Source organism: Onychostruthus taczanowskii, unplaced genomic scaffold (assembly GCF_017590055.1).
Source record: "Onychostruthus taczanowskii isolate IOZ18803 unplaced genomic scaffold, ASM1759005v1 scaffold2, whole genome shotgun sequence".
NCBI lineage: Eukaryota > Metazoa > Chordata > Aves > Passeriformes > Passeridae > Onychostruthus > Onychostruthus taczanowskii.
In genome coordinates this window covers 15,642,148-15,669,492 of record NW_024499239.1, presented here as the reverse complement: position 1 = coordinate 15,669,492, position 27,345 = coordinate 15,642,148, and the positions used below count along the sequence as shown (strand labels likewise).

General features: G+C 42.5%; 1 protein-coding gene across 3 annotated transcripts in view; it reads left to right on the top strand.

Moving 5' to 3' along the window:
* The first annotated feature begins 13,139 nt into the window (after window positions 1-13,139).
* Window positions 13,140-27,345, top strand: part of C1QTNF7 (C1q and TNF related 7) — a 52,919-nt gene continuing 38,713 nt past the window's right edge. For all 3 annotated transcript variants that reach the window (XM_041403049.1, XM_041403050.1, XM_041403052.1), the window contains exon 1: window positions 13,140-13,576. The gene's annotated coding sequence lies outside the window, so the exon portion shown is untranslated. The remainder of the gene's footprint in view (window positions 13,577-27,345) is intronic.

The following is a 27,345-nucleotide window of genomic DNA, read 5'->3' as shown; positions in this document are numbered from 1 at the left end:
TCACCCGGCCCGGCTGGGCAGCACACGGGCTGCAGCTACACAACCAGCTTTCCGCTGCTTTTCTTTCTTTCTTTCTTTCTTTCTTTCTTTCTTTCTTTCTTTCTTTCTTTCTTTCTTTCTTTCTTTCTTTCTTTCTTTCTTTCTTTCTTTCTTTCTTGTTTGCTTTCTTGCTTTCTTGCTTTCTTTTCTTGCTTTCTTGCTTTCTTTTTTTTCTAATGGGGTTGGGTTTCATTCATTCCCAGGAAAAGGTGGTTGTATGGCTGATGTGGGGAGTGAGGCTGCAGAGAGAACCAGACACAGCCTCAGGCAGATGTGCCTGTGGACCCGTGGAGCTGTGAGGATTTTCCACGTCAGGAAGGAGGCCATCACCTCCTCACATCTCTGCATCCACCACGTCTTCACATCCCCGCACTGCCCTGCCTGAGCACAGCAGCCCAGGTCCTCCCTTCCCTGATGCAGCACATCTGCTCCAGAGGGGCTTTCCCCCGTTGCTCAGCAGCAGACACTCCCCGCAATGAGTGACTTGGGAGCAGTGATTCCATCATTTCTCACCATGGAATCCAACTGTGACCATAGCAAATGTTGCTTTTACATCACCCTTTTTTTCTCTCTTCCTAAAAGTTTAAAAGTAGCAAATAAACTAAGAGATGGATTTTCTGGAGTACAGCTAGGAGGACTATTCTATTTCCTATGCCTTTTCTTTGAGGAGAGGGGAGGGGAACAAATAGCTTACTCTTTAAATAAAATTATTTAGAAGCAGCAGATGTGAATTTGTGAACTCATATGGAGATTTTCTTTGAATCATGGGGAGACTGGGATCTGGAACCTTCCCCCCACTGGGGAGTGTGCTCACCCTCTCAATGATAAAATAATCTCATTACATAGTCTGTAAAGCTGAACTTATGTCAGCAAGACTCAGAGGATCCACCCAAGAATATTATCACAGCTGAACATCAGGATATTTTCCTGGAGGGAGGGACAGATTCAGGTATTCCGAAGCAGAGAAATGAGTTGTCTCCCATGCTTCATGACAGTCACATTTTTTTTGTTTCATTGCTTTTAATATCAGTATTCAAAAATATAATATTTCTCTCCAACTCAAAGCGGCTCTTCCATTCTCCTCCATTTTTAATTTTGCTTTTGCTTTGAAAAAAAAAAAAAAAAGAGAGAGAAAAGCAAATGAAGTATTCGGAAGCAGCTTGGCCAAATTTTTCTCTCAATTGGCAGCTAAACCAAAACAATCCATGAGGTGCAAAACCATTATCTAGACTTTTTAACTCCATACTGAAAGGTGTCAAACAAGGATGTTTGAAAACAGCAGATTCCTTGTTTGTGGGTAAAAACCCTACACACACAAATTCTAGCACAGACGTGGAAAGAGTAGTTTAGCTTATGTAGAAAATAGAGGGAAGTGGTCAGAATGAGAATTAGCTCTTTGTGTATGTGGTGGTATACAAGTGGAAAGGTCAAGCCATGCTCCCTTTCTATGGAATATGTATAGAGTTCCTTGGTGCACTGAGGCCTTGTGCTATGTTGGAGGGGAAAAAATAGTAATTTTAACCAAGAACTTATGGGGAAAAAATTACCTTTTTTCTTTCAAGTGCTGTTCAAACCGATTTGATATCTCAACCCATCCTGAAGTTACTGTTTCTCCTTGCACTGAGCTGGCATCAGGAGGGACCTGGGGATGGGAGCAGCCTGTCCCTCAGCGTGATGGCCTCTGGCCCTGGTGCCACTTGCTGTGGTGCCAGGTCTGGATGGCTCAGCAAGTCCAGGGAAGCGCACAGCTGGGCACGGCGGATGTCCTCCTCCCTCCCTCCCAGCTCACTGTCCCTGATGCCAGTGGGATTTTCCCTGCTGGCTTCACCAGCAGCTTGACATGGGCAGGGTAACATCCTGTCCAGGTGGGGATTGCTGTTTAATAGATCTGCTAAAAATAGCAAAAATACCCTATAGAAGTAGTTCCAGTTTTCAGGTGTTCCATTCTCACTCAGAGGACAGGCTTTTAGTGGCAGAGAGGGTATCAAAGAATGATCATTAAAGCCACAGTAGCTCTCTCTGCACTGGGGCCATTTGGGAGCCAAAGTAATTGTGTCTCTCAAAGATGAGCCTGTTACGTGTGAGTCCACTCAGGTCCTTCTGTGCTAGCACAGCAACCCTTAATGAGCCCTTTTAAATGCCACAAAGAGGCACAAAGACACATTAGTGCAAAAAGAGATCAAGTCCATGATTTCTTAGCAATTCCTAATGATGTAATTCTTTTGCTTTGCAGCACTAATACTCCTGGGTTGTTTGGCTGGAGTCACTTAGGAAACTTCAAGAAACTTTGGAAAACAGCACTGCGGAAATTGGAGGTTTCTCTCATATCTGTGAGGATAATATATTCACAGCAAAATTAATTGCTGTGGAGTTAAAATCATGTCCAAAAAATATAAGGGGTGGAGAATGGTGACATTTTGGAAAAAGAGAAAAAAGATATTTGGAAACATTTAAAATAGAAACTCTTTAGAATACAGGTCACCTGGGACACAGAAAGGATATCCTCATTTTTCATCATTAGAAAGAAACAAGACTGTAATTAAAAACACATTCCAGAATACTGATCTGTTTATTCACTATAGATGGTCTGAATTAGCAATGGGTTAGGAAACATAGATGCACAAGGATAAAAAAATAAGGGTACGTAAGACTGGGTTTTTCCTTTTAGACTTCCATATCCAAACACAGACAAGTTTTTAATCTAATGATGCATGTTCTTCTCTTTGCTGGAGTGAGGTAGTTTAACAGCTCCCAGCTTTAGATGGGAACAGGACATGGCTGTGATGATCTTTGCAGCTTTCTGGGCTCGTTACCACTCCAACTTCTGCTGTGTGCCATGATTTTCCAAATTCCTTCCTGCTCTTCATATTACATTTGTACCTTCATTTCCAAGTGGTGAAGGCTGAGCTGGGGGCTGGGTAAGGACAGAGGGGGGAGGACTCAGCCTCTGGCAGTGTCCTTTCCCTGGGCAGTGAAGCTGCAGAGGCCCTTGTTCCTGGCAGCAGCAAGGAAAGCCTTAGCACTCCTCTGCTCCCCTTCTGCTCCTTTTTCCATAAACACTATTTGGCCACACCTATGGACTGTTGTACCCTTGGCCTGGCTGAAACCACATCACTCCACCAGCCGGTTTTGGGCTGCCCCTCACTGCTGCTTCAGCACCTTCTCTCCATCTGCACCATGCTTTGCTTTACCCAAGCACCAAACTTTGCTGTGAGAGCAGTGGGGTAGGAAGGAGCAGAGTTTCCAAGACTTTTCTCCCAGTTCAGTGCTCCAGCAGCCAGGCTTGGCAGCCTCCATCTCTCCCACAGAGAGGGATGCTGAGCACAGAACCATGGGAGGTGGCTGTAAGATTGATGTATCTTCTGCTTGAGGCACTCCAATAAAGACCCAGAACGGAGCCTAGTAGATTCTAGCCTCTCTTTCTTTAATTCAATGAAATATATCCTTCAAACCTAAATCAAACCCCATTACCCAGGAAAGTTTGTGCACTCCCCTGTCTCAGCAAGTGGTTGCAGTATCACTGCCTCCAGCCACATTCCTGAAAACTGGACCTGAACTGGACTGAAACATGACCTGCAGTATCTTGTACAACCCAGCATAGGCCACTGTCATTTGCTCTGGGCTAGGCAGCCTGCAGAGAAGGCAGAAGGTGATGCTGGGGGGGACAACATATTCAGCCACCCAGGTCTAACATGCTGCCTGACATGGATGTGTGCATCCCTACAGCATCCTGCTGCAGGGAATCACTCCATCACTGCTCTTCACCAAGTTTGATGCGCTCTGAGTCCTCCAGTGACACTTTCAGCTTGTTAATTAGGCAGGTGAAAGATTTCACTTCATGCTGGGAGTGCCAGGTTAATGGGCTGCCACCAGAGAGGTGTCCAGCAAGTGGGAGGACCAGCAGCAGGAGCACACAGCTGAGCAGGACATGGTGCTGAGGGGCAGACTGGGGAACTGCCAGATAAGGTCAGTCTGTCTTTTGGATTGCACCCAGTGGTAGCTCGTTCCCCAATGCCTGTGTATTTAAAACCATATGTGTATGACCCATCATGAGCTGATCCCCAGTCTTCTGTCTTCTCAGTTGCACAGACATAGCAGTAAATCTCCACCATGGCAGCACACCCTGAGGATTTAAGATAAGCATTAAAACTTTCAGCTGTGCCTGTTGAAGTCACTAACTTAAATTTCTGGTCTTTCTGGTACGTCTCTGAATGCATGATAGACAGATTTTTCTGCTAACCAATAATAAATGTTCCAGCTTTTTAAGATAAATTGCTCATTCTAGTCACTGCTGCTATGCTACCTCAACAGCTTGAAGTAGTCAAGCTAATTGTGACAGCAGTGATTTGTTTGTTCTGAATCAGAAGTTTCATTACAGAAAGTTACTGGCTATATTTTGTTACCATTAGTGTCAGAGAACTTGTATAGGTCAGGAAATGCGTACAGCCAGCAGTCTACTCACTTGGAAAGGTATCTGTAGACAATAAAGTTTTATGAACAGAAGTTTAATGGCATGGATCTTTCCAGACTTTCCAAAGAGGCTAAACATAAATGATTTTTAATGCTGAATCCTTTTAGTTAAGTATCTGCTGGTAGCACAGGCTGCATTCTTCTCCACTGCTGCACAATGAGGCTATTCTGTACAATGGGGCCATCTGTAATTAATGAACCTTCAACCTTCCTGCATTAGTTTTGTCTAAGCTTTGGAGGAAGGTGCCGATTAAAAATTAAAAGAATCCTCTTTCCATTAAATTAAAGAGCATTTAAAAAAAGAAATGCCACCCTCTGATAGCAGTTTAGCAGCCAGGAGGATCGTCTATCAGCCAGCCAGGAAGGAACAGCAGAAATGAATATACATGCGGATCCATATGTAGTGCTCGGTTTTCTTGAGCAATTGCCATTTTATCCTGGAGTAACCCTTGAATCATTTGCAGGAGGGTGTCAGATAATGCTTTCTTCAAACCCAAGCCAGCTGTATGTGCAGTCAGGGAGAGCCATATGGTGCCTCGTGTGCAAGGCTGATATTTGCTGGGTTCTGAAGATAGTTCTAAAGACTGTCTCATGGTGTGAGCCCTGAGCTGCTCTTGGCAGCTGCCCTTTCTGCCTGGGAGACTCATGGATCAAGGGACACATTGGAGGTGTTGGAAGGCAGGACATTTTCTGAATTATGTAAAAAAGCTGTCCCTCTTCAAGGAGATTTTTTCAGTTTTGCCATTCATACAAACCACTCTCAGCAGATAAAGTAAACGTGTAATTGTTTTAATGCTTTTGTCTTTCTGGTTACACAGTTCATTAATTCAGTACAATTCCTGTCCTTCTTGGAGGTATGCACCCTTTTCTTATCCAATTTTTTCTGTAGTGACTGTTAGAATTTAATCATGAGTTTTGAGACTGGGTAACTGTGCTGCAACTCATCTAAATACTGCATTTCTATCTGGACAGGTCTGCCAACATCTCAGCATAAATTGTTTTGTATGTACACTTAAAAATTCACTTTTCTGTTGTTTGAATTTCTTTTACAGTGAGTTTTTTCACAAATGCTCAAGGCCAATAGAGTTTGGCCTTTCATAAACTCCATTTTTGAGAGGTTTGAGAGGTTGGTGTTCTCTGCATTTCCTTTACTTTTGAAGGACTTTCTCCTTGTAAAATATTACTAGAATAGATGCATTCCTTCACATCCATGGACTTGGTTTCTTTTTTAAATAGCATTTGTTCAGGAGAGTTTTATATGCAGGTGAGCATGAGAGAGTTCAGGTCTACACCTCTTAATGCTCAGGAGGGTGCCTGACCATCAGGCTATGCCCAAAGGACATTCTCTACCCTTCTGTGTCACACTGCAGTGGAGAAGTTGTGGGTCCAAGGGTCACTGACTGAATGGAAGCTTTATTTTCTCTTTAGCCCTATGTTCATCCCTGTTTGGAAAAGGCATAGCTTCATTCCCACATGTGTTTTGGTACCCATTCCTAGCACTAGCAAGGTTAGTGTTAAAATAAACATTTTTTTTTTTAGTGTTTGGAGCTGGAAATGTGGCAAATCAGAACAGGTACATGGCACAGCAGAGTAGGCATACTCTGGAGAACCTTGCCTGACAGCTGTGATTATATTCCTAACTCTGTATCAGCTTGTTTATCTTTTTACATCTATTAATTCTTTTTACATCTATTAATATTCCTGGGAAAAAATGATAGGTTTGAGGAGGAAAAATGATAGGTTAGAGACAAGGAAAATATGGAGTTTGGTTTTAGCTCTGTTTAATTAAAGGAATTGGCAAGATAGTTAGAAAGAAAGTGTAGGGACCAACAGTAGAAGTTAGATCATTGTGAGAAACAGGAATATTAACTGCTTTGTACAGGGGTGATGGGATCACATAAGATTATTATTTTCCCCAAAAAGATTTATCAAAATATTGTAATATCATCATAATTTGTCAGCAATTGTGAAGCCTAAGCACCTCAGCCAACTTTTCAAATTTCACATAATCATCAATATCTATGGGAAATACAATGAAATATGCCCTGTTCTTAATTGATTCCTTTTGCACCACATTTTTCACACAGACTTGGCTGTTGGCCTTTCTTTGCTAAGTGAGGGTTTCAACAAGTGAAGAAGATGGATGGCCAAACCAATCAACTCCAGAATATGAAAAGGTCAAAGCACTCAGCGAGCACACTGCAGCCTGCTTCCAGATAGCCCAAGCATAATGAGTCAGATAAGTTTCTCTTAGAACAAACAAAATAAGGAAACTAGAAGTAGTTCAAGGCAGTAATGTTTTCATTCATAGTACTGTGGAGTACAAAATAGGATAAAATTCCTTTCCTGATCTATCCTGTTGAAGATAATAGAAGATTAGAGTAGAAGAGAACAAAAGTAAATAGTTTGCATTTGCAATGATGAATAGATTTGTGTCAACATTTAAAGTAAATTAAGACTGATGTGTGCAAGCAGAGAGATGTTGTTAACTTTTGTGTATGATTACAGCTTCCTTCTTTGTAAGGGCTTAAAACGAGAGGCTTGTAGAAGCATGACCTCTGTGTGTACCCTTAGCTCCTGGGCAATGGACACAGCTAAGCACAAGGAGCACAGGAGGGCTGCCGTGGTCTCTCTTTGTGGTCTCAATGCCAACAGCTCTACTTTGCAATGACTGAATTGAAGCCCAAGATGTAATGTTTTGGTGGGTAGTGCTGGGGGATTCCTGCCCACAGCATGCCAGTAGCAGCAGAGCTGTGGGAACTCCACTGGTGTCAGCAGAGCACGGATGAGAACCCCCGTCATGGCAGAGGTGCCTGGCTGCTGGCAACCCAGGGCCAGCAGAACCTGCCTTGTCACCTGGACAAACTCAGCGCACCTGGGAAAGAAAAACTCTTCAGAATGATCAGAGGAAGTGTTTGGTTGCCAAATAGTCCCAAATCAGTATGTGTGCTAATTTTTAATGGGTTTCTGTTATTTTCAGGTTTATCTTTAGCTGCTGCTCTACTGCACTTGGCAGGAGAGAAATAAATATAAGCCATTACTGCTGCACTATCTTGAATACCAAGCATGTTTTCATTCCATCTAGCTAACATGAGTAGAAGATAAAATGGTAGCTTATTCCCTCTTTATGTACCAAAATAAAGGAGAGTGATAAGTGGAGACCTCATGCAGAGGAAACTGTGGCTCTGGAGGGTACATCTGTACAACCACAAATGAGATAAAGACAATAATACTACTCTGAAAGGGACATGAGTGACAGATGTGTATTTTACTTCTATTTTCATCATGAAGAGTTTGTGGGGATTCAGAAGAAATAAAACCCTGGGTATTTAATGAAACATCTCTAATCTTGTGAAGGAGCTTCACCTCAGCCCATGTGAGATCCTAACTCCCACTCAAGTAATGTGGAGGTAGACCTTGTTGTAACTTTCGGGAAGAACCTGTGCCCGGTGATATTACCCTGGCACTTTCTGAGAAACACAGATGTCCAGCTTTGGGAGAAGAAATACTTGGATCTGCATTTGATACAAAAGCCAGTCTCTCTGCTTTGGGAAAACAGACTACCAAACAGAAAACTAACTAGAAGTTCTATACAAAGCATTGCTTTTTGCAGATATTGTTAGCTTACAATAGCCCCCACTCATTTCAGGAGCCTTTTAATGTCACTGGCTTTCAGTGATGGACTGAGGTGTCAAAACAACTTTGCAAGTCTGGGCTCTGGTATTTAAGATTCCTGCTGCAAAAGTTGGTTGAAGGCAAAAGAGAGGGGAGGCGGGGTGGAAAAGCCCTCATCATGTGGAGGTGTAGGCATGTGAAGTGAAACTCCAACTACAATTTTAATTGCAAATGTGTGGTGGAGGAAATGGGGCTGTAATGCTCTGCCCCATTAAGACTCCAAGCCCTAACACTGGGGTGATCTGACTCACCGGAGGGTGAGAAATTTAATGTGCTGTACTGCTTGCCACAAACAACATTTGATTTCAAAACAGTAAGTATACCAGAGTTGTACCAAGCTGTTCCAAGCAGATAAGATTTAAACCCAGCATGCTAGCTTTACATGGGTGACTAATGATTGAATGGAGGTGCAGAACAGAGGTATCTTTAGGTAGGCAATCTCACTGGGTAAATGAGATTTGGACTGTGTTTTCTAGCAAATGTTGTCTTAAATAAATTATACTTTTTTGAAAAATTACAGGCCCTGTTGGAATTGCACTTTGCATCTCAAGTAGAAAATGCATGTGTAATTAATCCATTAGTATTTAGCTGCCTCTCTGAGGTGCACAGCCCCAGCACCTGCAGTCATCTGGACATGAACTGTTCCCATGAATCCGTCCCATCCTGCAGCCATTCACTGGATAGGCATCTCCAGATGGATGCACCAACTGGAAATCATAGAATCATAGGATGGCCTGGCTTGGAAGGGACTTTAAAGGTCATCTAATTCAAATCCCCTGCCATGGGCAGGGATGCCACCCACTGGACAGGATTTCTCAGAGCCAGATCCAGCCTGATCTTGATCTCCTCCAGGGATGGGGCATCCACAACTTCTCTGGGCAACCTGTGCCAGTGCCCCAACACCCTTCCAGTAAAGGATTTCTCCTTAATATCATATCTAAACCTGTTCTCTGTCACTTTAAAGCCATTCTGTCTTGTCTTATCATGACATATCTTGTAGAAAGTCCCTCCCCAGCTCTCTTGTAGGCCTCTTTAGGTACTGGAAGGTGCTATATGGTTTCCCTGGGCTCTTCTACAGGCTGAACAACCTCACCTCTCTCAGCCTGCCTTCATAGTAGAGATGCTCCATCCCTCTGATCAGCTTTATAGCCTCCTCTGGACTCACTCCAGCAGGTCCATCTCCTTCGTATGTTGTGGCTCCGGGGCTGGATGCAGAGTTCCAGGTGGGGTTTCACAAGAGCAGAGCAGAGAGAGGGACAGAATTAGCTCCCTCGACCTGCTGGTCATGCTGATTTCTGGGCTGCAAAGGCACATTGTCAGGCCATACTGGGATTCTCATCAATCCAAAAGCAGCATCCCTTAAAATGGGTCAGGACTCATGACAAAAGGAGTACCCCTTAAAAGCAGCTCTCCCATCCCTTCCTCTTCCATGGAGCTGTAAAGGCCAGGAGCTAGTGACCCAAAAAACTGAAACCAAACTGAAAGAAACAAACAACAACAACAATAAAAAAAAAATCCCCCAATGCTCACCCATCAAACTAAGCAAGAAACAAACAACAACAACAATAAAAAAAAAATATCCCCCAATGCTAACCCATCAAACTAAGCAAAAATGACCATGTTCTTTGACATCTTCTTTCTATGTAACAATGGATTCTTCTTCTCATTTGGGGCCACTGGACAATGACATGTTTTTGTTTACCTGGATGAAGCCAGTCTTCTGTATGAGGGGACAACTAGGCTTCTGGGTTTTAGCAGCTTTGTGACCTCCTAGAGTGCACTTGCCATTTATACCTGCTCATTGTCTCAGCACTGGGGCAAGATGAATCCTGATCCCTTACACCCACATCTTGGCAGCTGAACTGAGCACTAAATGGATGTGAATGCATTCAGCCATAGCACAGAAAAGTCCCAAATCCCAGCATCAAAGGATACTTCTCTTTTTAATGCCACAACATCGTAATTCCTTCCTGCCAACAAAATAACTTCTTAGTGGTTCACAGATGAAGGATTTTGTTTGATTGTTGGTTCAGATACTTGTGTTGGAAACATCCTTTAAACTTATTAAAGCCTGCTGCATCTTAAAATGTTTTCTTCAGAGAAAGGACTTAGAGATGTAACCAGGAAAAATTATCAGCTGCTTGCCACATGAGAGGATTAAGGACCACAATTAGTCAAGGGTGTGACAACTCTATTCCTTAGAGCACATGTAAACTCATGCAACTCTTACAAACATTCATGTGGTTTGTCTTCAAGATGCAACAATCTGTTATGCAGCAAATGTCCACACACATGGGACCATATGAAGACTTGTACAGGTGAGCCAAGGGACATTTTCTTTCCCATTGAAATTTCTCCAAGATGACTGATTCCTTTTTTCCTAACCCTCTGTTGGCTGTTCCATTGTACCTGTGAGGACATGAATACCAAGTTATCATTCCTGGTTCAGCTGCTGTAGCAGGAAGATTGATCCTACCTCAGCTATCCCTTCCTAAAGCCAATATCCAGAAAATCAGCGTTCTGGTGAAGTGTTAAAATGTGAAATAGTTGCCAAGAATTGTAACTTTAGAGGGATTAAAAATGAGCCTATCACAACCACCAGCGAACAACCCTATTAAAAAAAAAAATCTTTCTTCCAAAAAAATTGAACCTGTGTTTTCTATTGAACATTTAATCCTCCAGTGCTTGCAGAGCACTTTGCAACTTCTCCTTCACTCTTACCCTTGTCTCTTTCCTCTGGTCTGGAAAGTCTGGTGAGCAAATGAAATGGATTCAACTTCTCCCTTTTCAGGCTTTTTGTATGTTGGAGCTCCCATCCCTGTCCCTCTGACAAAGCTTTAACAGCATCTTCCCCCTTAAGCCTCTTTCCCTGTAACCTAAGAGTGGAACTTCCAGCTGGTTTTTAACTTGGTACTGCAGACCACAGAAAACTATTCAGGTAGACTTAGTGGGGATACAATGTTAGCATATTAAAATAAATATTTTATTTTAATTATTGCTGCTATAAAATTAGAGTGATTAATCTTATTTACTACTTCACCAATGGCTATTTAGCCTTAATCACATTCCTATGAGGCAAATAAGCGACATTGAGGAAGATTCCCAGGCCAGATCTAGGTATGAATCAGTGGCAAAGCCTAAGTTCATAATTCCTACCAGAATTCTCCACAGACCATTAGAAAACATGTTTGGGTTTTTTTTTTTCCAATGGGGCAACATCCCTTGCTTCCCCCAGAAAGACTCATCAGGAAGAGGAAGCACCATCTCATGCTTCCCTCAACAGAATCAGAAAGAGATCAACTGAGGGAATGAGGACAATAATCTTTGGGTAATTTTTAAAACTTCTGGGTAATCTTTAAAACTTCTGTTTGATTCCCACAAGGATGCAGGACCAAGTTTCCAGAGGTGCCAGTACCTAAAAAGACATGCTTAATGCAGGATCACTAAGTGGAAATTAAGATACAAACCAGGAATATTGAAGTGACATGACAGGATGTCATTTCTACTTTCACCATTGCTCACCGGTAAGTAAGTTCACCAGCAGATTTATAGAGCAAAATAAAAATACTCTGATAAAAATACTTTGAGGGAAAATTGAGACTTGTAATATCACATATTGACATTTTCACAGTACCATATGATTTTGTAACAGAGTTTTCTATAACCTGGTTATTACCATCTAGCACTGGAATGAAAATCCATTAGAAGAAAGGAAAAAAAAAAAAAGGTTTCGTCTTCCTTAAACCCTTTATTCCAGAACTGAGCAGCATTTTATCTACATGTTTGAATGCACAAGAATTTTTTTCATTGTCTATTCAAAATATAAAATACTTAATATTTCAGTGCCATGGAAATTAGAACATTCAAACAAACAATATCTTTCTTATCTATGCCACATGTGGCATTCCAATGTTGATTTTTCACAGAATATTAATTTCCTCTTTTAGTGGCATAAAACACCTTTGAAAATTTCACTTTAATGTTTCCATCTTCACTTCCATTAGTTTCACAAGAAAATATGGCTTACAAAACTGAAGTCACAACCACATGAGCCTCAGGCCACCTTAGCATCAGCAGGTCAGTGGGATGCATTTCCAAAGGTGCTGGAAGATTTGGAGCACAGCCTATAGTAGGCTTTTCAGGACCCTCATTTCTTAAACAAAAGTTTGTTATGGTACCCATGGAAAAACTCAGAGACTGAAATTCTCCAAATCGCACTATTTTATCATTTGTTTATTAGTTTGCTTGCTTTTAGTTACTCTGCAGAAAAAAGTCACATTTGCAAAAGGGGACCTTTTCTGTAAGGTCATAAATGCACACCATGTTATACAACCATAAATGGTTGAAATAAACTCCTTTCAAAGAGAAGGAAAGTCCAAATGGGCATAGGCAACTCTCCTATATGAACAACACTTTACCTGCTTCACTATCTTAATTTGAGCAAAGCAGGACAGAGCCATGCCCAGTAAGGCGATGCCTTTGAAAACCATGCGTCTATTATTTAAGTTTCTATTACTCAAGTGTCTGCCTCTATTATTGACAGTGTCTCAGAAGGAAGGATCATTGCCAGGAGTGTATTTTGAAACTGTCCAAAGCACCAAGTTTGAAACTCTTTAAAATCAAGATGTTTGTGGTTTTGCTCAGCCATGACCCTCAGCTGGGGCGTCCCAGCCACCCTGTGCTAGGGGCACCCTGCATTGCAATGTCGGGGAAGCCCTGGAGGAAGCCCCTGGACCTGGCCCAAAGCCTCCAAGCCAAGGACTGGTGGCTTGTGGCCAGTGTGGTTCCAGGTTCCTTCGGGAGCTTTGAGCACTTCGTGTATTTGAGGCTGTCACTTCCTGCCTTTTGAGGCAGATGCTGCTCCTCCCAAATCCCATGCTGACGGGACTATATGCCAAAAGCAGCTTGGTTTTTTCCTTTTTCCTGTGCTTTTACGAAGAAGGAGACAGCTTAGCCTATGATGCTTTCCAAAGATGATATAACATTACCTCAGGGAGGCTATGCCCCCAGTCCTGTTAGGACTCTGTCACAGCACATCAGTCTGGAGCACAGGCTTGCTCCTTGCTCCATGGTATAAAACGAGTTCCTTCCAGCAAGAGTTTTACAGCAAGCTCACAGTTGCTTTAAATTAGAAAAGTTGGCAGGTGGCCAAGGAAAGGAGCAGGAGCTTGCTCAGCTGAGACAAACAGTTAGAAAACTCTGTAAGAGCATCAAGCCTCAGATAGGTTTTCACAAAGTACATTTTTTTTGTCATCCCAGGATTTAAATTTTTTTAAAGGATTTTGAATCACCAAAAAATTACCTGCTGGCTTGACTCTACAACTCTTACACTACCCAAACAGAGCACGCTGCTTTCCCTGAAAAATCAGATGTCATCTACTCAACTGTGAAGGTAAGTTGTAACTGATTCTACTTTCCTGAACTGACTTCTCTGAAATGCATTTGGAGAAAGGAAAGCAATAGAAAGATCTTTCAGAAAAATGCATATTTTTTCTGAGATACATGTAATTCTGTTAGAAATAGATTGTTGTGGTGAAATCTGCTTATGTATCTTCTCTTGTAAGAGATGAGTAATAGACTTGAACATTTATGCACAAAACATCCCCATCAGAAAGTTAGTAGACAGATTGTTTAAAAAAATCAAGGATGTAATATTCTGGTAAAATAAAAAAAATTAAATGTCTACCTTTCACAGGGTTTAGGGTGATTAAATTACCTAAAACATTTTGAAATTATTTCTCTCTATCTAGCGTTAGTCTTATATTCCACCTACCCAGACCAGACATTACTTGGGTTTTTTCACTCATGAATGATTCCATCATCATTCCAAATCTTCACTTTAACTGCAGTTGCTATGGTTCCATAGAAACTTGTTTTGCAAAAAAAATAAAATAAAAAAAAAAAATCTATAAATACCAAATAAACAGTTTTGCTTCAGACTTGCACTCTTGCAAAGTTAAGCTCCTGCATTTACCTTATTAAACTCTCAAAAATATATCTATTTGTTATTTTGCCCCTGTGTTTCTTCTGCTTGGTTGGGGTTTTTTCCAGATCATTTTACTTTTTGTGTTTCCATTGCTACCAGCAGTGTGCTTTGTGCCTAAGAGTAGGCTGGTGAGAGACTGTGTGTTGTTAAATACAGATGAAATGCTGAGTGTAAGTGATTAATCACAACCTTGGTCGGGGTAGGTGAGAGTATAAGTGGATTAGCAGTTTCAAGCTCCCTTTTTTCTGCTGGGTCTGTGGTTACCACCACCCAGGCGAGGCTGAGGCAAATGTTGCCTGCTGCCCAAAACCTGATAGCCTCAGTGGGGGCTAATTCCTCTATCCCACTCATTTTCAAGGCAATGATGAAGCTTTTCAGGCTGAAGTTTTAGGAAAACTTGGGTGTGAGCACAGCATTACCCACAGCCCTTGGAGCTGTGCAAGCTGTGGAAATTTAATAACAGGATCTTAATCACACAACTATTGTGTTCTATAGCATGCTGCATTTAAGAAGCAGAAAATCCCTTTCCGTAGTTCCTGTCCCCTGTTTTGCCTGACTCGGGACAACTTCAGCTGTGCTACTGGAGCAGATTTACCCTGGTGAGAATGGTGGGCTGTCAATGCCCTTAATGCTGTGCTCCCATGGATCACTCTGTAAAACATGTATTTAAGAGCAGAGAAACACGGAGCAGGGAAGGCAGGGAAAAGAGTGCACTTCAAAATTGGAAGTGAAGGAGCTGATATGCCTGCCCACTGTCATGGAAGAAATGCTAAAATCCTGTTGGCTTTGAAGCCGCTGTGTTAATTTTGTGCCAAATGGGAAGGCCACCATCACCATCTTTGCTGAACTCTGGAAAGGTGGAGCTGGAAACACCTCCATCAGGTATCTCCTGGGAGAGAACTACATGGTGTAGGGGTTGGGAAGTGTGTTGACTCTCTCAGTGCTTGCCTATTCCTTGTCTTTCCTCCGCAATACCCCAGCAATCTGATAAGTAGGTGGGAGTAAAGGTGGTAAAGGCTGCTCCGTGTTGCTTATTGATACTGGAGACAGGAGGGGTTCTGAAGCTGAAGGGACTGTTTCTGGTTCAGCAGCAATGACAGAGAAGGATGCAAACAAAGAAGGTAGTATTTTGTTATTTCATCCCCTTCATCATCTCCACTGTTGCACTTATCTGTCATTCAGTCACAGTGACAAGGTGAGGAGGTAAAAGGAAATCCATATTTCTGAGGGCTGGGTTTGAGTGCCTGCAGGAGAAGTCCTTCTGTCCAACTCGCATAGCTAACTTATATCCTTAGTTCTCTGTGACATGCCCATTCACAAGTCTATCCCATGCACTGGTAAGCCTGATTTTCAGAGCCCTTAAACAGATGTTGTATGAACATTACATATACTGTCATTGCAAATAACATCCCTGTTACCAAAGGATCACATTGCAAATGATGAAACTAAAACTTAGATTCACCAGAAAATCTGAACTTCACAGGGAAGTAAAAATCCTAAGGCTTCAACCCTTTACACAAATAATGGTGATTTAAAAAGTCTTTCTGATTCAGAGACCTTGCTTGTCAGAGATACAAGGCAGGTCAAACTCCATTTTCACTGCTGAAGTGGATTCTCTGTTAGCAAAAAGGACAGCAAAGTGATTATGTGATTGCCTTGACAGAGAGATCCAGAGCCTTTTCAGGCTCATCTTCATGGTCCTACCTGGAAAACAAAGGCTGCAAATTAAATAACCACTGGGCAGATTTATATTTTAGTTACAGATATTGGGCTGCAACTGTCAGCAAAGGGTATTTATTTCTGCTCCCAATCTCTCTAAAGTAAAAGGTGCACATCACCTCTCTGCATTTCTCTGTTGGGCTGAAGAAGGAATCTAGATTACTGTGATTTCCCAAAGCTGAAATAAAGAGTTTGTGTTCTTTATAAATTAGGATTCAGCTTTCATTTTTTGAAAAGCAGTGTGAAACTGTTCTTGGTTGTCTGAGACTTGCCTGATTTTGTATGCAGATGGGAAAGCCCAAAGTGATGAAAGCAGAACAGCCAAGCACCTAAGTCTTCAAAGATACTTTACAGTTTCATTAAACCTTCCAGCTGGGATAGGGCCACATGACCAAGGAGTTTACACATTTCTGTGAGGTTTAGGTGTTGGGAAGAACAGGACTGTTTGGTATAAAATTACTGTTTATCACAGAGGATAATGAGGACCACTTTTAAAGGGGGAGAATAGCCTATGAATAATGGGAAAATACATCTGGCAGTGAGAGATATACAGTTATAAAATAATCCAGAGGGAAAGAAGGGAAAAGTCTCACTGGCTGGGATGTTTCACTCACTTTGGGCAAACCTAGTAGAAATCTGTGGGGAGCAATCATTCCTAGGCTGAGAGATGTGATAGTCCATATGTTGTGCTGGCTTAAATATATTGGCTCATTTTCAGTCTATCTACTGTATTTTTCTTCCTCTTCCATGTGAGTATCACGTCTCTCAGACCCAAATGGGGCCAGATCTCAAAAATTTAGTGGAGATAGTTGATTATGTTTGGACACCATTAGGCCACCCATCCTATTTTCAGCTCACATTCTCCCCTTCTCTTTTGGAGAGACCCCAAACCAAAAATCAGACATCCTGCAAAAAACAGGAACATCTTCTTGGCAGGAGTCCAAGGTTAAAGTTAAGGGAAGGGATAAGGAAGGTTTAATGAAAGGAACTGTTCGGTTAAGGGGGTTTTCGATGTATTGTAATTCATGCACTTTGTTTTATTTCTCTCTCTCGCCTTTTTTTTTTTCCCCCTTGGTTTTTTTTTTTTTTTTTCTTGGTTTTTTTTTTTTTTTGCTTTTTTCTTTTTTGCTACATTCTTCAATAAAGATATTTTTCTCTCAGGAAAAAATGAGAGTGAGGAGAGCATTAATAGCTGAGGTGGGACCTGAAATGTAATTTAAAAATGTGCAATAAAAACAGGGAGTGACTTGCTATAAAACCAAGGAGAGCTGGACGGGCAGAGCTCAAGAGATGAGTGTCCAGCCTGCTCACCCCAGCTCTTCCCACTGGTGTGATGGGCCTCGTGACTGGATTCAGGCCAGCGTAGGAGTCCCATCACTGCAGCACAGGGAAAAGTGATTTGTGAGCTGCTGAGAGAGAGACCTCCCCTGGGTTTTCTTCTGGATTTGTCCAGGAAAACTCTCCCTTTTCTTGGAGGGGGACTGTCTTGGTGCTGGAACATACATCTGCTATTCTCACCAGCAGTTACGACTCAAGACCAAAAGTCTTTTTCCTTTTCAGGAGTCTATAAAAACTTGATGTTATGCCAGCCTTGCTAGGCCTGCACTGATGTTCCTGCACAGCGCCAGTCTGCTGCCTTTCAATGCACCTGGGGATTCAACCTACTTCCCCAACACATCCCAGTCTGCTGTTTCCAATCCTTTTTGCTATCACTGAACAGTGGAAATGCAGAGAAGCATGTAGATTACTCTTTGCATCCATTCCTTACTCTAGACACCATGTTGGTATTTGTTTTACAGAGCAATTGGCTCCTTTGAGTCTCTGTAAGTTCCAGCTCTGCACAGATGTGCTCTGAAAGATATATCCCAGAGACAGTCCTTTTTTGGCCCCCAAACCTGAGATCAGAGCCCTGCATTAGCAACCCATGCAGTCCCACACATCTTTGCTTGTCTCCTCCTGTGAACTACCAGCCTGGAGGCTTCCTTCTCACAGACCTTTCACTTTCCTGGTGTGTCTGTGTGTTTACCCCGGGCAAACCCTTTACTGCTTCCTCCCAGGAGGTTCCTGAGGGAGGCAGTCCTTCCTCCCAAAACTACCGGATGGGCCATCCTGTAGCCTGCTCAAATGATCTGGGAAGGCACTCTCCAGCTTCTGGACAGCTGATTTCCCAGTGGAAAGACCAAGGCTGCTTTGGCCTTTCCTGAGTTATTGTTTGTTCCATTCAGTGCCAATATTCCTGCTAGAAAGTGGTGATATGTATCAGCAGATGACCTCTGAGCACCAGCTTTGATGTGGGGCAGCAAGAAAGTATTCCAGGGAGAGGCAGCAATTTTGGGAGTGGGAATAGGATGGCCTACACTCCAGCAGAACAGCTTGCATAAAGCTGTGTGTCCTGGTGTCTGGATCACAGCTCCTGCTCCTCTCCTGGAAGAAGGGAATTTTAATTTCTTTCCATATCTTGGGTAAAGGAAAACAAAAATAAATAAAAAGTGTTCCCTTTACTGAGTCAACTTCACCATCATTAATTTCTCCATGTGTCTGAAAGTCCCAAATGGGAATGCAAAGATCAAGTAACATCAATAGTCAGACAGATGGGAACAGTTTAGGCAGGATGAGCAGGAGCAGTAGTCCTGGCTAACTGTGAGACAGGTTATCCTATACCCTCTCCCCTCCTTCCTGCACCCCCAGAGGGAGCAAGTACTCCCTGTCCTGGGTTGGCCCCTGGGGTCTCAGAGGGGCTGTGCTGCATAGCCTCCATGGACCTCCATGGCTCTGCAGTGAATATTATTTGATTCTCTAGAGTAGGGGCTGTATTTCTCTGTATTTTAAGATTTACAGACGGGTTACACAACCTCACATTGGACTGGGGTTTTGGAAGCTACATTGGAGACTGCCTTCAGCTTTTTAAGGACAATGAGAATTTCCTCTGCAGAACTGCCTAGGATGGCTATCTCCATGCTGACAGGCCACACACCTCTGTCCTGATTCAAAATTCCTGTTCATGGAATTTCTCAGACAGAAATACATCTCTTTGCACTGTGTCACACCTGAACAGTGCCTCCTGCACTACCAGGAGGTGCCTAAATTGTAGGACTTGTTCTGTACAGTGACAGTCTGCTCTGACCCTGCCTGAAACGCATGCCTCTGACAGATAAGCAAAATTTGTTATCAAATGCAGATAATCCTTAAACTCACCAGGAAAAAATAAAAGGCCACCTTGGGAACAGAAACTGTTAGAAAATACTGATTATCTTGTATTCTCCTTTTCTGCACACATGCTCTGTCCTTGAGAGTCAGGGCTTCTGTCTGAGACTTTTGATTGCCAAAGGGAAAAAAATGTCTGAATGGTGTGTGTAAAACATCTGTTTCTGCAGCCCAACAGGGCATGTATTAAATCCCTGTAGTGAGAGTCAGGTCACAACTGAGGTCAGATCAGTCCTCACAGTTCCTTTCATGTGTGTCACATAAGGACATGCACAGGCTGGGTCTGCTGTGGGTGCAGCTCCAGGGATGCCCCAGGGCATATTCGGATTGCTGTATCTGGCAGGATTTAGCCCTAGATTTCCCCTCCTGCAGATAAGGACTTATAGCCAGGAGGATTCTTTTCATATCTCCTGAACAGATTAAACACCCATGTGAAGTACTTTGATGTGTCTCTTGGCCATTTCCAACCTGACTCAGCAATCAGGAAGTTGTATCACCTCTGCAAGGATAGTCCAGGGTTGTAAAACCTCTTTGTTCCCTTAGTTAGGACCATTTTCTTCATCAGAAGGGACAGCTGGGACACTCACTGCCATCAGTGCTTATGCTTGAGCAGCCTCTGCATTGACTCTGGCACGAGCTTTGGATTCCTTGTCATTAAGACCTGATGATCCCATAGCAGAAACAATTTTGTTTGCATGGAAGAGCTGCCAAGACACCCTTAAAAGGAAGGCTCTGCCAAGAGCACACTGCTGGAGATGCTCACCACTGCTCCGACCTCCCCGGGAAGCATCCTGAGCAAGCCCAGGAGCAGGCATGGGCCTCCCCAGGGCAGAGGGGAGACAGCCTGGTTCTTCCAGACCCCATGGGCAGAGGTGGGCAGGAGCATGGCCTGGCACAGAGTCCCCCCACCAGAGCAGCCCAGCCAGCCATGTTCCTGTGCACGCCTCCATTCCAGGCTGTCAGCAGAAGCAGATGTTTCTAATTTATCACTGAAACCAAACAACTTAATCCACCAAATATGCAGCAGTGGGGGGTGAGGGGGGGGAGCCTTTCACTTAAAGCTGATTTATAAATTGGATGATTAAGGTTAATTTGTCTATGAATGAGGCAAATCTGTGTCAGATATTGTTACTAATGCTTCCTCCCTCTAATTTTTGCAAGTCCTAAACATCCAAAGCCTTTTCAACCTGAGGCAATGGGATGCATTCCTGTTCTGTTGGCCAAAAGCATCTGGCACTGTTTCCTTTCATCAACAACTCCAATATTTATCTATTTAGCCCTTCAGACCATTATTTGGGTGTAACAGATGCTGCAGCCCTCTGTGGTGAGGGTGCCAGAGGCAGGCCTCAGCAGCAGCCCTGGCATACACCTTGCTTTTGGGAGTGTTATTTCCCCTTGGCTGCCTGGTGGTGGTGGCTGCAGGGCAGCCTGGCACCAGAGAAGCCTGTGCTGCGAGCCCCTGGCAGCGGGGACTGTGCTCAGGGCTCGCACAAAAACTGCATCTTCATAACATGGCTGAAGGCCCTGATGGGCAGGGGCCTGAGTCCAAACCCATTTCAGATTAGACTGAGAAAATTATTGGGTTTCCCTGTGTTTATCAATCCTGGAGGTCATGGCCAACCTCAGATCATCTGTATTTCAGCACACGCACAGCTATTGATCCTTCCAGCTACAAACAATCCACACACCCTGCTCCTACAACCAATGTACATGTCCTGCTTCTGCTGACACCCACTTCAGACCACCAGTTCCTGCTGCTCACAGCTTGTGTTGTTGTTCATGGAAAAGGGCTCCAAGCAGCTGGCACCAACTGCCATGCACAGCAGCAGTGAAGTAATAGCAATGCAATAGCCTTAAAAACACCTTAACTCCAAAGCCTTGTGTGCCTGTGAAAGGTGAGGGGGAAAGGTAACCTCAGCCAGCAGCAGGATTGTCAAAGTAGCTGGGCATCCACAAACCAGAAAATACCTGGTGCAGGAATGGGAGGGGGTCCCTGTGTAGGGCTTGGCAGCCCACAGACCCCCATCCTGTGGTGGCTAGGCTGGGAGCACCAGGAGCACAAATTGGCACACTAAATCTGGTTATATGGGAAAGGAACAGCTGTACTGATTTGTTCAGCTACACCTCTAAAAATAAGGATTTCATTGGGTGTCCTTGCCTGGTAGACATTGCAGCGCTACTTATTCCTCAAAAGAGGTCCCTGCTGCAGAGAGGGACCCAATGGCACAGGCTGACCCCTGCATGTCACACACAAGGATGAGTCCCTTCACCACAGGGTTGTGGGCACCTGTACTGCAGCCATGGCATAGCACACTGCTTTTGGACATTTGGACTTTCAGGTTGGATTGCAGTAGCTGAGTGTGTTGTAAGAAAATACCAAATAGCCTCGTATGCAGCTCTCTCTGCTGGGGGCACTTCAGTGGGATAAGACTGTGGGATGCTGTTGCAATGACCAGTGCCCCTCTCCTTGGCAGTCTCTTCGGCTGTAAACAGGATCTCCTGGGGTTGGAGCAGTCAGGAAATTCTTCTCCTCCATTATTTCTATTAAGTGGTAGCATAGAGAATGTACCAGGATGTCACTGAACTTCTCCTCAAGTCCAAATGTCAGGTAGGCTAAAGGGAAGAATGAAAAGGAGAACAGAAGAAAACCAGGAGGAAAGCAGCAGCCACAGTGGAACCAGGATTCAGAGCCCTTAGTGCTCTGCTACAGCTACTGCATTCCCATCTCTCCTATATAAAAACGTGTAAAGCAAGCTGGAAAATAGTGGGTTTGAGAATAAATCTGAAGACACCTGGAGCAACACTAATCTTGAAAAGAGCTGAAGCAATTCTAGCTTTTGTCTAGCAAACAAAGTCACTCCTTTTTGTAATTCAATCCAGACAAGCCTGTAGCACTTCAAGAGTTTTAAGCTGCACACAATGGGAGCACCAAAAACAATTTATTCTGCAATGGTGCTGTCTGCTTTTCAGTCATGAAGCCTTTTCCCAAATGAAGAGACGACATTCAATTCACTTTTAGCAGTGATACAGCTCTTTACCTCTTGAGAACTGGGCTGTACTTCAAATGGTGATATACACTGTAAGTGGCCTCTCCTCTACCTATTTAAAGGGGTGCCTTCCCTCATTCTGTACCCATAAGGGATGGTCAGAGATATCCTCATGTCTGAAAGCTTTGTGCTTGCTGGAAGGAAATTCATTGCAGTTCATTGCAAGAAAAGAACATTTTACTCTGATGTTTTCGATAGCTTGGTCTGAAATAGCCTCAACCTCACTCCAGACCTGATGAAAAGTGATGAATTTGAATGAGCAAAGTTGTTTCAAATTTCCAGATATATATTGTACATGATATTCCGGGGCCCTAATTTTTATTTGTTCTTGTTTTTTTTCAAGGTTATAGAGAAGAAAGGGATATAGATTTAACTTATGGGAGACTTGACCTGTGCATAAAGGAACATTTTCTTAAACTGTCAGAAGATTAAACACAATGTTTTGCAATCATGTTCAAGGTACATCAGCAGCAGATTTTTGATGGGAAAGTGACTCAAGCTACTGATAGAAAGCCTGCTCTCTAATTCCTGGGGAGTTTATTTTGCCTTCCTACCTCTGATGGAGTAGCAGTACTTGAAATAGGTTTTGCTTTTGGCTGAAGATACATTCCACAATGGAAGAATGTCCTTGATGTAAAAAAACTCCAGGATTCATCCATGTTGTCTGACCTCTGAGAGGAAAGGCAATTTAATAAAAAATCCTTTCTGACCCTCAGATGGAAGATCACATGAGTGCAGGCTCAGGACATTTATATCTGAGCGTGAGAGTTTCTTCTGATGGGTTTTAATGCTATATGTTGTTGATGTTCCCAAATTATACAGCTCAGTGAAGCATTCAAAAACAAATATTCAGCCCCCCTGGGGTATGTTCAAGACCTAAGGATAAGCTTTGATGTGGATATAAAGCCATGATGCCTGTCAGATCCTCAGTCATTTTCCAGTGGCACCAATGTGTCCAGAAAGGGAAAATATATGCTTTCGCACAGTTTTGAGCCAGAACTTCAACTTCTGCTGCTGCAAACTCAATATGCTGCCTTTGCAATCAGTGCAGCAGTATGGGTGTATGTCAGCTCAAGAACTGGTTGTTCAGATTTCAAGACAGAAGTTATATGGGTAAGATATTACACATTACATGTTTAAAAAGGATATTTGCCTTTTACATTTTAATGACTTATTAAAATAAATTACAAACTAAAAAGTCAGAATTCTTCCTTTTTTTAATGTGCAGTTTGAAGCATCAACAAGATTTTGTAGATCTTGAGGCCTTGCCAATTTTTGCCTAGTCCCCACACTAGCTGAGACCATGTGAGTTAGTGTTATAAGCATCTTGCCCCAAGTGAGAAATTGCTGCAATCCTCATTTGGCTGGCTTGGCAGGCCCAAGCAGGAATGCAGCAGAGTGTCTAGAAGGGGGCTGTCAATATGGGACATCCACATAAGGGCTGCAAAGGAGCTTAACTGGATCCCTCCAGGAAGCAGAACTAGTCTAGCATACATCTGTGGCCCATACTATATTGTTTTGTTTTTCACAGAAGTGGGACATCATTTCCCAGCTACATGCCAATATATATATATATATATATGTGTGTGTGTGTGTGTGTGTGTGTATATATATATATATATGGCATATATATATATATATTGAACTATGGTGGAACCAGGTATAAAATAGCATTACTCACCAAAATCTAGATGTGAGATCAAAATATGAGGGCCATGCTTATGAGCCACTCATTTAAATATAAACACTCTTGTCTTTCAAGAAAATACTATCTTGCCTTTCAATTCTTCTCAAGCCCTTCTTAGGTATGAACTGAATTTCAAAGTTAAAATTGATTGCAGGTGTCTTAAGTATATTTTTCTAGGCCTTCAATTTAAACAAGTTACAGCAATACTCACCTTCATACAGTTTTTGATCATTATGATATGAATTCTCACTGACAGCAATAATGACCATGGGGACCTTTCCTCATTTCCAGAACCAGATTTTTTTAATTTAGATCCCATTTTAAGCTGTCAGAAGGGCTGTTTTCTGAGGTGAATCATTCATTTGATGATCCCTAGTACAGCTGCCTACCACATGTACTACAGCAGCAGTGTTGGCATTTTTCATTTTCCCTCACTTTCAGCCTCAGCACTGGAACCCATTACATAGCTGGCATCTCATAAGTGCTGTGTTACTTTGACCATTGCTTCAAAAAATGATCTGTAATAGCAAGGTGGCTATTAATAACTAATAGCAGGAATGCACAGAGAGCTGACAGCAAATAGGATGGCAGCCCTGAGAGATGACCACTCAGTTGCATATTCTGCACAGATTGTCATCTCTGGCAAATATCATCCTTGTGCCCTAGGTCCACATCTGCAAAATGAGATACAATGTTTTGGCTTCCAAGCCAAATAAGTATAATCAAATAACTGGGTGATCAGCTATGGCAATAACCACAAGTTTGTAATTACTGGGATAAAGGATGCAAAATCCCTCTGGATCATAATCACTGAGTCATCTTGCTCCTGGAGGTAATGGGGGTCAGGTGTGCTGTATGGAATGGAAAACTGAATAACAGAGTGATCACTGAAGAGGTAGCTGCCAGCTGATTAGACCTGCTATAAGCAGATGTTGGATGAGATGAACTCAAAACTTCCATCCTAAATTACCCCTGTGACTCTGTTCTGATGCTGCACCTCTGCAAATACATCCCCTTGGGCCTCTGGGGACCAGAGTGCACATGGACAAAGTAGTGCTGCAGGACACAGCCTGCCTCCATCAGGGACTGAGCCAATTCAGGGCAGATTGCTGCCTCCACTTTGGTGCTTGTGGCCCCAGGCTCATCCCAGAAATAGTATAGGTGGCCTTAGGTAGAACTGGGCCTCCATGGGGCCAAGCAATGGCAGGTTCATCTCCAGATTAGCTACCTAAAGGTAATGAAAGTCTACCACGTTGGGAAATATGCTCTCTAGTTCACATTTACCTGCCTTTTCATCTTACATCACCACTGCATCAGTGTTTCAGTTCCTCTTGTTCAGCCTTTACATGAAATAGCAAAATTAAGCCTTGTGGTTCCTACGGACTCTCTATCTGGTATCTCTCTTGAAGTAATGAAGTGTGGGCTCTGTAAAAGTCCTGTGCACTGACATTGGAAATAATAGCTACTGGGATATATATATATATATATATATATATATATATATATATCAGTGCCATGCCAGCAGAGCAGCGCTCTCAGCCAGCAGGCAGCACAGCCCAACCCATCTCTTGGGTGGAAATATAAATGAGAAACATAGGACACTAATTTATATATAAGGATCTACACTTCCTCCGGGGGGAAAAAAAGAAAGAAAAAATATTCTCATGTTTTTGATGTGGTTGATCATGACACAGACTTCACCCTAGAAGCCTCATACTTTTCTATCCACATTACAGCTTGTGGGGCCCTGGCCAGGCTTCCATGGTCACATTCACAATTGCAGTTGTAACTGTGACTCTTATGTTGGGAACTGTTTTCTTAACTGTGCATAAACATCTGTGAATGCACATGCAATAATATCCAGTAAGGCAAATGACATTTGCAGTGACCAGCTGCCTCCAGATGTGAGGCAGCATTGCATAGGGCCACAGCAGGATGAAGCACCCAGAGGCTTGCAGTGCTTACACAGTTGTGGTGTGGCTGAATTGGGCTGGGGATAAATGACATCATCCATTCCTGGGGGCTGCAAGTACACTGCCCAATGGCTTGTTGCTTCCTTAGTCAAAAGCCAAATCCCTGGGGCAGAAACCAAGTCATGCCTGGGAGTAATTAAATGGCGCTCAAATTAGTGCCCTGGTTTAGATGTCCCTACTGAATTGAACTCAGTTCAGCCCTCAGAAGTTAGGTATATATTCTGCTTGTCTCAAAACACTTCACAGAGCAGCAGGTCATAGGTCCCAGGCAGTTTTTGAAGTTTAGCCTCTTGTAGCTATGGACAGAAAGCTGGAGAGGATCCGTAGGACTGCTGCCTGCAACCTGGGCGTGTGCGAGCAGTCTCTGTGCCAAGCCTCGCTCCTACACACCAGGTCACAGGGTCTCCAACATCATAAAACAAGACTGAAAGCCAAAAATTTGGCCAAAAATTTAGCTATTTTCTAAAAATAGAAAAGACAAGCCGGGACAGAGGGATAAGATGCTTTCCTCGCCAATGGTTTAGCAGGGGGGGAAAAGGTCCAGCATGGCAGCTGACAACAGGCTCATCCCAGCATGGCTGAGCAGTAGAGAAAAAGATTTCAAATGTGTGTTTAAATTTAAAAAAAAAAAAAAAAAAAAAAAAACCACCAGCAAATAATTTGAAATTCAATATCTATGGTTTGATAGTGCCTCATATTTTGAAACTCTTAGTGGAGAAAGGAAAAGTGAAAACAACAGGAAGAGCTGAAAGGAGCCAAAATTAATTTACTATGGACTTATTGTTTCAGTTTTCAACAAAGGAAATGGATATAAATGGAAACTAAATTGAAACTCTCTCATTCAACAAAATATATCACTGCTACTAGTCAGTTACAATGCAGAAAGACAATTTAATTACTAATAAACAACTTTGAAGTTATACTTTTGTTTTAGTATCATAATAGAGCTGCAAAAAGAAAAGCAACAATAAAAGCTGAATCCAAGTCTTCAGGTTCAAGGAAAACATTGATAACACACATACAAAATGTGTAGGGAATTTTTTCAAGTCCATTGTTCACAAAGAGAATTAAAAAAGAGATAATTTGATTATTCTTCATTAAAAACTATTATTTCTTTAAACTAGAAATGCTTGTTAAAAGTTTTGAGGGCTTTTTTGTTTGTTTCTTTTATCTTTACATTTCATAAAGCCACAAAAATTGAATTTACAATATTTTAAAGTTTGATTCTGGACTGTAAGCTTATTTCTTTTTTTTCCTCTTTTGAAACTGAATACAATGGAATGAGTGAGGACTTTGATTTCCTTTCTTATCTTTGCTACTCTTAATATGGCTTTTTTCATCTTCTCCATAAAACCCCTGTCCTTAGCACCTGAGAATTATATGACTATGTTTAAACTATTGTCTTTAGTCTTGAAGATGTAATTTTAAAAAGGAACAGGAAATTTTTTTTCCTGAAACCTTACATTTGCCTATTTTCAGCTGCAATATATTTTTACTCTTCTTCCTTTTATCACTGGTTGCTCTGTTGAGGACTTGTTGCAAAAA